Here is a 12,468-nt window from a genome sequence, read left to right on the forward strand (position 1 = left end):
AGAAACCAGTCAGATTTACACCTTACATCTCTTTTCTTTGGGATTGAGGCCTATACTTCCATTTCAGATACAGAGGTTAACCTTAACAGAAACAGAAGGGACACTTTTAGGAAATTACTTCCTGCATACCATGCCCCCAGTGTGTGCACCCAGAATAAAGAAAGGGAATCTCAAAAGTGAAGGTGACAGTGAGTGCAGGAGACACAGGGCTGAAGACTCCGAAGAAAAGATTCTTGGCAACACTGCTTGGAGTGTTCAGTTACTGTGCTCCTGGGCTCACCTGTCCAGGTGGCCAGCAGGCCTCTTATGGTGGCGCAATCACAACAGAAAGATTGCATCCAGACCTTGCTGTTCCTCTCACGAGGATTTTCAAGCTCTGATGGCATAGCGGTTACGAATCAGGCTGCTAATCTGATTAGGTCAGCTGTTCGAAACTACCAGCTGTTCCATGGGAGAAAAATGAGGCTTTCTGCTCCCGTAAAGATTTATAGCCTCGGAAATCCTGTACAGGGTTTCTATGAGTCAGAACCGACTCAACAGTACTTAACAACAACATTAGCTTTGGAGAGTTTCTAACCAGGAGTCCACTCCATGCTAGGAGTATGAGGTTCACCACCAGCCTGGTGCCAGGCATACTCACCCTCACTACACTTCTGCACACAAGATTTCCCTTTTGAAAATTCATTAACATATATTCTAAGACCGTTGGCTCACTATGAGCATTTCCCACAGCACCTAAGTGTATGTAGTGCCATTGACTGGTGTCATGACAGACAATGGAGAGGTTCACTCAGTTGCCCACCTGACCACATCCCTGTCACAAACTTAGACACATCTTAGCTAAGGTGCGTCTTAGATAAGGTGCACTCATATTAATCCCAGGTCAGGTCACTTTCTCTCAGAGGTGAGTCACCGTTATGCCTTATGACATCATGGAACAGCAGGTTAGGCCCCTCTCAGATCCCATAGCTGGAGCCATGGAACCATACAGACTGGGCACGACAAACTGCGGTTTGGTTACATACACACTCACACTTTATCAGCCACACAGAGTTTATAGCAGTTCCACCCCCTTTAGGGAAAATCCCTGACTGAGGCCTCTAGGTGAGAACTTGGAAAGTAATGAAGTTTCCCTTCTGTCCACAGGGACAGGCCTGACTGGGTTTAACCCAGGCCCCTGGGGCCTTACCTGTTCCAGAAGTCCTGGCTGGTTCGTTCTCTGGTTCACTTCTCCTTTCAAGTCCGGTCATGACAGGTAGGTGCAGTAGCTGGCTGCCCCCACTCAGAGGAGGAGGGACCATCAAATGTGGTGGTGGCATGCCATCTTGTCTGCCAAGGGGAGCTAGTCACCAGCCACTCCCTGACTCTGAGCTATTGGCTCAAGGGGCCAGCACGGTTGGTTGGTTTCCTGGTCAGGGAACCAAATGTTACAGCAGCTCTAAATTCTAGAGTCTAAGAGTGTCACAGCAGCTCTGGGTCCAAGAGTGTTACAGCAATTCCAGATCTGTTGTCGAAGAAACCGATGCCACTCAAAGAGGTGAAGCAAAGTTTCAGGTTTACTAAGCTAGCTGGCTCAGAGGAGCTAACTTCTTCAAATTCTGACCCCTGAGTTCAGGTCAGTACAGGCTTAGATGGGGATAGAATCAGGAGGGACTAGGTTGCGGGCCTGTTTGAAGACAGGAGGGAAACCAGAAGATTGGTCCTGCTTGGTAACCTGATTAACATTCTATCTTGTCTCCTGGGCTGGGAGGATAGGTCCTGCTCAGTAACCTGATTAGCATTCTAGCTTGTCTCCTGGGAGGGAAAGGCAGTTAATGTTTTACCTTTTCCTGTTCAGAGACACAGTAAGTTCTGTGCCCCCCAAACATTCATGCTGAGACAGGACCAGAGACTATAGATGCATCCCCTCTGCCAAACACAGTTTCTAAAGCAGGAGTACTCATATAAAATTTGCTGCTCTTTCTGCCCCTGCTCCATCACCTTGGCCTGGAGCTTGTGCCCAAGGGAAAAGGAGATCTAAAAACAGAACTCTAAAGCACTTCAAGTAGGAACTGAACACATTTACATCAGCATGTGAGGAAGATCAAGCCTCAGGATGCTCTCAAAAATAATGGAAATTGTGGTGAAAGCAATTAACATGAGTTTGGTAGGTTCATTAGAGCTATAAGATAAACCATAGTCAGTAAAAGAGAACTAAAAAGAGACCTCCTAAGATCAGAAAATATTGCAAACACTGCCCTAAAAAACTATCCCTGTACAGGAACCCAATTTTAATTTAACAAATTGCTCCAGTTCTTTGAAAAATATAGTGCAGTTATCTAACAATTTGGTAATTAAAAGCTGGGTGTGCCCAGGAAAAGATACAGTTAAATAGAGCCTTGCCGAAACCCTATATCTATCCCAAGGTGAGTATGTGTATGCCCAAGGCAGTACACACTGAGAACAGCTTCAGAGACTTTACCCTGTAGAGGGAGGGAGGGAAATAGGACTCATTAGAGACCTGGGGTAGTGCCATAGTATAAGCACTGGACTGCTAACCACAACGTTGGTGGTTCAAACCCATCAGTTACTCTTTGGAAACCCTATACAGAGTTGCTATGAGTTGAAGACACTTAACAACAACAACAACTAAGTAATGTAGGAAGTCACTAAACGTTTGACAAGCAAATAATAATGTTGACCAGTAGCCAGAGTTTTTTGTTTTATTTTTTAGATTTGTCTAAAATGTTCAATTTCCAACAAAACATTTTAAGACATTCAAAATAAATAAGAAAATCTGACCCATACATTGGAAGAAAAACTGGCAATAGAAATGACTGATAGCAATCAGATACTGCATTTAACAAAGACTTTAAAATAATAATTACAAGTAAGTTTGAAGAACTCATGGGTAAAGAAGGAAAGCAAGGTATGATGATAATGTTGAATCAAATAGAAAAAAATGAATAGATAGAAATTATAAAAAAGATCCCAATGGAATTTCTGGAGCAGAAAATACAATAACTGAAAAAATCACTAGAAGGACTCAATAGTACATTTAAATGAGAGAAGAAATATTCTGCAAATCTGTAGATAGATTGCAATCCAAAGCACACAGAGAAAAAATAATGTATAGATATGAATAGAACCTCAAAGAAATGTGAGACACAAATTAAGTGCATCAGCGTATGTGTAATGAGGGTGTTAGAAGGAAAGGAGAGAAGAAAGAGCAGGAAAAACATTTTGAGAAATAATGGGTAAAAACAGATAAATAAAATTCAATAAAATCCCATTGTTGGGAAATATACTAAGTACATATAACTATCAGAGCAAGTATTGATCATTAAAATAATAACCATAACTTCATATACCACCTTTGTATATATACCACTTTGGAGGGGATGGGATTGCCAGTATTTAATAAACCATTGAGAAGTTTCTTTTAAAAAATGAATAGCTAAAAATTTCCCAAGTTTATTGAGAAATCTAAATATACACATCCTAACAAATAGTAATAAATGCAAAGAGACTCACAAGCAGATACTTAAGAGCAAAAATGCTGAAGTCTAGAGAAAACATATGATCTTGAAGACAATAAAAGAAAAATAATTGTTTCTTACAAAGGAACCCCAATAAGATTAACAGCTGACTTCTAGTTAGAAACAGTGGAGGCCAGAAGGACAGTGGGATAATATTCAAAGTGTACAAAAGGGGTGGTGGTGGGGAATCCAACAAAGCGATCTTTTAAAAATGTTAAGATAAAGAAAAACTGATTACATTTGTTGCTAGGAGACTAGCCTTACAAGAAATACTAAAAGAGTTTCTTCATGCTGAAAGCCAGTGACCCTAGACACTAATTCAAATCTACATGAAAATTGTTAAAGGTAATTATGTAATTATAAAAGACAGTATAAATTAATATTTTTTCCTTTATTCTGTTAATGGATTTAAAAGGCAATTATATGAAACAATATATGCCTAATGTGTTACTTAGCTTCTAACATAGAGAAATGTAATATGCTTGCTAGTAACAGCACAAAGGAGGTGGGTGGAAGTAAGGCTAAGGAAATGACTCCAGATGGTAATTTGAATCCACAGGTAGAAATAAACAGAACCAGAACTAGGAAACTAAAAGCTTGATATAACAAAAGCTATAAATAATTGCTTGCTCTCCTTTCTTCTCTCAGAATCTTTAAATGGCATAAAGTTAGATAAAGCACTACTTCTAATAATGTATTATTTACTCTCTAACTGCATTAATAAACATTAACATAAGGCAAATTCCCTAAGTGCAAAGATAGTTCACATCACTGCTTCCCATTTCTCCATCTCTGACTCCAGCCACTCCCTTGGCACATTCTCTCTCTGATTCTAACCACCCAGAGTTAGGTCAGACCTCATCCCTCGCCATCTTGAGTCAGGTCAAAACACACGTAACTAGTAGGACTCTGTTCTTAAGCCTGTCACATTGGCAGATAGCAGCCACTGCTGTCTCTCAGCCCCTGGTGGGTTTGATGATTCAGAAGAATGACTCATAGAACTCACCAAAAGGGTTACATAGACTGTAACCTTTTAAATATAACCATAAAAGATTATACTTGAAGATATGCATAGTCAATGTTGGGAGGCAGTTTGCAGTTCAGAACTTCATGCTTCCAGAGATCTGTGGTCCTTCCAAATACATCATCACTCTGGAAGCTGAAAGGTACTTCCACATCCAGGGCCTATATGGATTCACATCTAGTTAATGATTAGGTCCTCAGTGCATATACATCATCAATTGAAGCAATATGGATGATTGATTGAATCATGCCCCTCCTTTCCTGAAGTTATTTGCCATGTGTGGTCTTTAGGAGTCCCACAACATTTGCACGTTTGTGTGTTGCCTAGCTATTTTGGAAAGCAAAGGCACCTTGTTGTTAAGTGCCATCAAGTCGGTTCCAACTCTTAGTGTTCCTGTATAGGGTTTCCGAGGAGCAGTTGTTGTTAAGTGCCGTCAAGTCGGTTCCGAGGGTTGTATATATATATATATAGGGTTTCCGAGGCTATAAATCTTTACGGGAGCAGAAAAGCCTCATCTTTCTCCCATGGAACTGCTGGTAGTTTTGAATTGCTGACCTTGAGGTTAGCAACTCAACTCATAACCACTACACTACCAGAGCTCCTTACTGTGGAGCAGTGTTGTTGTTGTTAAGTGCTGTCGAGTCGGTTCTGACCTATAGCGACCCTGTATAGGGTTTCCGAGGAGTGACTGGTGAGCTTGCACTGCCAACCTTGCAGTTCAAACAGCTTTGCAGTCTGGCGCATTAATCCACAGCGCCACACACGAGGAGCAGTCGTTGTTGTTGTTGTTAAGTGCTGTTGAGTCGGTTCCCACCCATAGCGGAAACTTTCAGTGCTAAACCAGCTTTGAATCATCATCATCAAAACTGTTAAGAATGCAGATTCCAACACGTATCCTACCCCAACCCCTACATATAACATTAACCCTGATGGTGGTGGTGGAGGTGAGCTGTGGAGTCTGTTCCCACTTATAGTGACCCTGTATAGAGTTTCCGAGGCGGTAAATCTTTACAGGAGCAAAAAGCCTCATCTTTCTCCCATGGAGCAGCTGGTAGTTTCGAACAGCTGACCTTAAGGTTCGCAGCCCGATTCGTAACCACTACGCTATCAGAGCTCCTTAGGTAGGTTTAAATTGTTAACCTTGTGGTTCACAGTCTAGTGCTGATCCTAAGTGCCACACCAGGAGTCCACCTTGATTGCCAAGGGTTCCAGACCAGAGACAAAAGACCAATCAAGCTCCTTCTCCCTCAGTAATGTATACAAATGTGATACATACAGTGAAACCTGTGAGAGCCAAAACTCAACAGGACTGCTTGTTTTTCCATGTCTCACAAGTTTTTTGCCTTTGACGGGTTCAGTCTTTATTGATGTTATTGCTGTTGTTAAGTGCCATTGAGTCAGTTCTGACTCATAGTGATCCTGCATAGGGTTTCCTAGGAACAACTGGTGAGTTTGAACCACCAATCTGGTGGTTAGTAGTCCATTACTAAGTGACAGTGCCATATATGGACTCTTTGCACAACAGAACACAAAACAATATCTAGTCTTGCACCATTCTCACAATTGCTGCCATGTTTGAGCTCATTGTTGCATGCTCTTTGAGCATCTTCCTCTTTTTTTGTTGACCCTCTACTTTTCCAAGCATGATGTCCTTCTCTGGGATCTGGCCCCTCCTGATAACATGCTCAAAGCATGTAAGACATTTTTTTTTTTTTTTTTGACAATCTGCAAAAGGACATTTATTCTGGGAATCTAAAATTCAGACAAGGAATGTTGAACATTTTAGAAAAAGCCTACATGGGAGGTCACTGGGGTTTTTACCCTAATACATTAACAACCCAATCACTCATATGGGGGAAAAATAATATAACCTCTTCAAAACCATATCTTGTTCCAGTTAGTCTGCAGTTTATGTAATTCTAAAATATCTCTGTTACATAGAGGTATAAAGCTGCAAACTTTGGTGAAGTTAGAAAAATTAACAAACCATTCCCAAAAAGTTTAAAAACAAAACACAACCCCACAAGACTCAAGTTAGAGCTCTCTTGGTACATATATAAATACCTACAAAAAGATTTCATTTCAAAAAAGTTTTTAAAAAAAAACACAACCAAAAAACCCCATGACATTCTCCATTGCCAAGTGGAAAATTCCACATAAAACAGCATTAAAACATACACCATTTCCATGTGCTCCCAGCCTCAGGAGCAAAGAGGTGACCACAGTTTTAGTATCTGATTGGTAATTTCAACATTTCAGTGCTAAAAAAGAGCTCCATCTTGTTAAAAACAAACAAAAAACAACAAAATAACCCAAAGGCACTTGGACATGGCTTTGTGCACTTGTTGGATTCCATGTGGCTCTGGCTCAGGCAGCGTGTGGTCAGATGCCCAGCATCGATGTCCAGGGGAGTCCCATGGAGGAAGGAGATTGAGTTGCACCCCCACTCTGCTTACTGTATGTGGAATCATGAACACAGAAGCAGATGGGCGGGGAACAGCTTCTACAGAAGGCCAGAGTTCACACTAGGCTGGTTCCGGGGTCTCCTCTTTTCCCTGACACAACTCTTGGTGGAAGACTAGCCCACCATCAGGAGCCAAGGTGTGGAATTTTGTCCGCTACGCCGTATGGGGTATTCACCTCCTTCCAAGAAGCTGTTCCTCATTCCATCTTTAAAACCTATTCAAAACCCAAAACAGCCTTGCTTCTACGTAGCATTCTGACTGTACTTTTCCCAAAACAGATCTCTTCTGGCAATCCATGTTATACTCAATATTATTTTCCAACTCATAATTTAAAGGCAATGATTTTTGTTCCATCTTTCTTATTAAGTTTTAGCAAGCATGTCAGGAGATTGAAAATATCCAGTTCAAGGAGTATGAAGTTCTGTACAGAGTTCTGGGGTGGTGCTATAAAATAAGCACTAGAGTGTGAACCACAAGGTTGGTGGTGGTTCAAACCCACCAGCCACTCCTCAGAAACACTATCGTTGTTGTTGTTATTACTTGCCATCGGGTCAGTTCCAACTCATAGCAGCTCTGTATTGTATTGGGTTTCCAAGGAGTGGCTAGTGGATTTGAGCCACTGACCCTGTCGTTCATGGTCCAGTGCTTATCTTATAGTGCCACACCAGGACTCCATACACGGTCACTATATGAACTGACTTCATGGCACTTAACACAGCAACAGAGTTAGAGGCACATTAGTCCTCTGGTGACAGCTTCTTAACACTTTAAAGAAGTCACTTGAAGTAGATTTGCTCAATGTAATAAATACATCTCACTTGATTTCATGATTGTTACATCCAAATGAAATCCTTGACAACTTACTTCAATGTTTTTCATTTATCACAATGTGTTTATTGGTCCAATTGTGAGGATTTTTGTTTTCTTTATGTTGAGATTCTGATGTGGTGCTATCGAATCAGCACTGGACTGGGAACCACAAGAGCACCAGTTCAAACCCACTAGTTGCTCCTCAGGAACTCTATACAGGGTTGCTGTGAGTCAGAACAGACTCAATGGCCCTTAACAACAAAAATACACACTGAGGCCTGTAGTCTTTGATTTTTCGCTAGTAAGTATTTCAAGTCCTCTTCACTTTCAATAGGCAAGGTTGTGTTATCTGCATATCTCAGGTTATTAGTCTTCCTCCAGGAGTGCAATGAGTAACTCTGTAGGATAAACCCTGGACTACAAACCTGCTGTGGTGTTGTGTGATAAAGCACTGAACCAGAAGTTCGGTTTAAACCACAAGGTTAGCGATTCCTTGTGAGCACAGTTAAGTGTTCTTCGATTCCCATTCTTCATAATGTTATCCATAGTTTATTCTGACCACACAGTCAATTCCTTTGCATAGTCAATAAAACCCAGGTAAACTTCTTTCTGAGTCCTGGAGTGACACTGTAGGATAAGCACTGGACTACACGGTTGGTTTGAACTGCAAGGTTGATGGTTCAAACTTGCCAGCCGTTCCTTGGGACCCTATACAGGGTTGCTATGAGTCGGAACTGACTCGACGGCACTTAACAACCACAATATAAAAACTTTCTAGTATTTTCTGCTTCCTGCCAAGATCTATCTGACATCAGCAGTGATATTCCTTGTTCCACATCTCTGCCTAATCCAGCTTGAATTCCTGGCAATCCCTGTCATTGTAATAACTACAACCAGTTTTGAACGCTGTTCAGCAAAATTTTACTTGTGATATTAATGATACTGTTTGATCATGTCTGCATTTTACTGGGTCACCTTACCATGTTTATTTCTTTCATTTAAGTGAAAACTATGGATTTTCCTTAACTGAGAAGCTTCAGCCTTACACAGCTTCCACCCATCATTGGTTTACTGTGTAACAAGAACACACAAAAAAAGAGATGAAAGGAACAGAACTCCATTGGAATAATATTTATCAAAGTATATCTCATTTTATAGCTTTGTTACTCTTTGAAGATATTGTGAGTTCTTACAAATTGAACATTGGTGCTAACCCTATGTTGAGCAAGTCCATTGTCACTGTTTTTCCAACATCACGTGTAGATTTCACGTCTGTGTCACATTTTGTTAATTCTCACAATATTTCAAACTTTTTCATAAAGCTATTGCACGCTCAACAGACTATAGTATAGTATAAACATACCTTTTGTGTGCACTGAGAAACCAGAAAATTCATGTTCTCTGCTTTATTGTGGTGATCTGGAAGTGAACCCAAAATATCTCTTAAGTATACCTATATCTCATTGCAATTAAGTTAGTATAACTCTGAAGGTAGATTCTGATACAATTAGATGGTAATTCTCAAAAACAATCACCAAGAAAATAACTAAAGAAATAAAGTAAAGAAAAAATCATTTTAAAATTTAAGTGCTGCATTAGAAAGTATTCACGTAATGCAGAGAAAACATTAAATATTTCCAAACCAAAACTAAATCCATTGCTGTCAAATACAATCTGACTCACAGCTAGCTACCCTGTAGAGCTCCCGAGGGTTTCCAGCCTTGTAAATCTTTAAGGAAGCAGGCTGCCACAGCTTTCTTCCACGAAGTGGCTGATGGATTTAAACAGCAGACCTTTAGGTTAGCAACTAAGTGCTTTGCCCACTGAGCCACCAGGGATCTCTATACATACTAACCCTATATATGATTTCCAAGGCTGCAAATCTTTACAAGAACAGTAAGTCTCATCTTTTTCCCTGGGAACAGCTGGTGGGTTTGAACCCCTGACTTTGCACTTAGCATTTTAATGCTGACCACACAGTGCCACAAGGGATCTTTTCCAAAGGAGATAGAACCAAAACCAAAACAAAACAATTTACTGTCATTGAGTCAGTGCTGACTCAGTGACCCTGTATAAGGTGTCCAATCCTATAAATCTTTACAGGAGCTGAAAGCCTTATCTTTCTTCTGCAGAATGGTTTGAGTTGCCTGCCTTGAAGTTAGCAGTCAATTGCTTATCCTACAGGGCCACCAGGCCTTCTTAAAGGAGACGATATGTTGTTGCTGTTAAGTGCCATCAAGTCAGTTTCAACTCATAGTGACCCTACTATAGGGTTTCTGAGGAGCAGCTGTTGGGTTTGAACCTTATAAAAGGTCATTACAAGTCAGAGCTGGCTCCACAGCACTTAGCTATAGTAACAACAACAACATATGACTGATATCGTTGCTTACAAAAGTGTTTTGACCTTCATGGGGCTTATGTAGAGAAATAAAGTTTATATTTTCATCTTTTAATTCCATATGTCCATGAACTTTCTGAAGTCCCTTCATATTTGTTTGTGCGTATGTGTGGGTGACAAGAGAGGGGTTGTCTGAGAAAGTCTTTCTGAAAAGTTCACACTATCTAAATTACAGTAAAATCTACTTAACATAAATTTACCATTCTAGCAATTTTCAGGTGTGCAAGCCACTGTCATTAATCACACTCACAGGATCATTGCTACTATTTGTTTCCAGAACTTTTTATCAACCCAAACAGAAGCTCTGTATCTATTAAGCACCTATTAAGTAATCATCTGCAACTTACCCTTCTCCCAGTACATGGTAACCACAAATTTAATTTCTGCCTCTCTGGATTTGTCTAGTCTAGATATTTCATAGATTTATATCATACAATATTTGTCCTTTCATGTCTGTCTTATTTCACTTAATAGTGTTTTCAAATCATCCATATTATAATATGTATTAAAGGTCAATTAAGATTTTTGATAGTTATTGTATATATTTTTTCCATCCTTTTATTTTTATCTATTTGTATCTTTGAATCTAAAGTGTGTCTCTTGTAGACAGCATATAATTGAGTCTTGTTAATTTTGCTTCATTTTAAATCCAATTTGATGGTCTCTACCTTTATCATGTTTGAATAAGTATGGTGAAAGAATACAACCCTGTGTTCAGGAATACTCATACTTTTCAATGTTGTCCATAGCTTGTCATGAGCCACACAATCAAAACCGTTTGTGTAGTCATTAAAGCACAGGTATACATCTTTCTGGTATTCTCTGCTCTCAACCAAGATCCATTGGACATCAGCAATAATATCCCTTGTTCCACGTCCTCTTCTGAATCCAGTTTGACCCTCTGGAAGTTCTCTGTCAATGTATGCTTGCAGCAGTTTCTATATTACCTTTAGTAAAATTTTACTCACATGGGATATCAAAGATATTGTCCAATGATTTCTGTATTCCGTTGGGTCACCTCTCTTTGGAATGGGCACAAATATGGATCTCTTCCAATCAGTCGACCAGATAGCTGTCTTCCAAATTTCTTGGCAGAGATCAATGAGTGCCTCCAGTGCTGCCTCACTTTCTTGAAATATTTCAATTTGCATTCCATCAATTCCTGGTGCCTTGTTCTTTGCCAATTTCTCTGATTTACCTTGGACTTCTTCCTTCATTATCATGGGCTGTTGGTCATATGCTACCTCTTGAAACAGTTGAACATCAACCATGTCCTTTTGGTACAGTGACTCTGTGTTTTCTTTCCATCTTCTTTTATTTTTAGGTTTTTATTGTGGATTGAGTGAAAGTTTACAGGGCAGATCATCAGTTTTACATTCAACAAATCATACACCTTCTTTCATTACAATGATTATAATCCCCTCCATGTACCATCAGTTAACAATATTTCCCTCTATCCACTTTAGCTTTAAAAAAACAACAACACTCAGGCATATATAATAATTTACACCTCCAAAGGGCACATTCTGCACATCTGCCTCCTGGCCACCAGCTCTAGTCCCTCTCTTCCCATGAATCTAGAGTCCTCAGCTGCTCCCCATCTCCATGACCCCATCTCTTCCTCTGTCTCTGGTATCGCTGTTTCTCTGGATAGTGTCCTGCATTCTGCTTGTGTCTTTCTCCCTTTTGGTCCTAGAGCCCTTTGTTTTGGGACTGTAAGATTAACCACTCCCCTGTTTTTGTTACAAAACTTCTACCTTTACAATTGTGAGAGTCACAATTAGTCATGATAACAATTATTCACTATTGAATCATATGAATCTTATCCCCATCTCTTTTCACCAGACCCATCTAGACAAGATGAAATCTATTCAGTGGGGACTCTTTCTTTCCCTCAAACTTTTAAACTAAGTTCCCTCTTGAAACCTTGTAAGCCAGTTTATCGGCCCCTCATTTTAGTTAGCCAATGCCTACGTTGCCTGCTCCTATCTACTCAGTGTATAGAGAGGATAGCATTGATACTTGATGTGAAGATGCCTTCTCTCTCTATTGGTATTTAGAGTTACTACCTCTATGGGCATGGGTCAGGTTCATCAAATTAGCAGTTTGCCTTTGTTTTCTTTATATATATATATATTGTAATCTTTCTCTAGTCAAGTTCTGACTATCAAGCCATCGAGGCTAGGTCAGATGGGTACTGTCTTCAAGTTTGGGTATTCTTGTGCATCTCCCCTCACTTCATATCAGCTAGAT

The sequence above is a fragment of the Chrysochloris asiatica genome, unplaced genomic scaffold (genome assembly GCF_000296735.1).
Source record: "Chrysochloris asiatica unplaced genomic scaffold, ChrAsi1.0 scaffold00043, whole genome shotgun sequence".
Lineage (NCBI taxonomy): Eukaryota > Metazoa > Chordata > Mammalia > Afrosoricida > Chrysochloridae > Chrysochloris > Chrysochloris asiatica.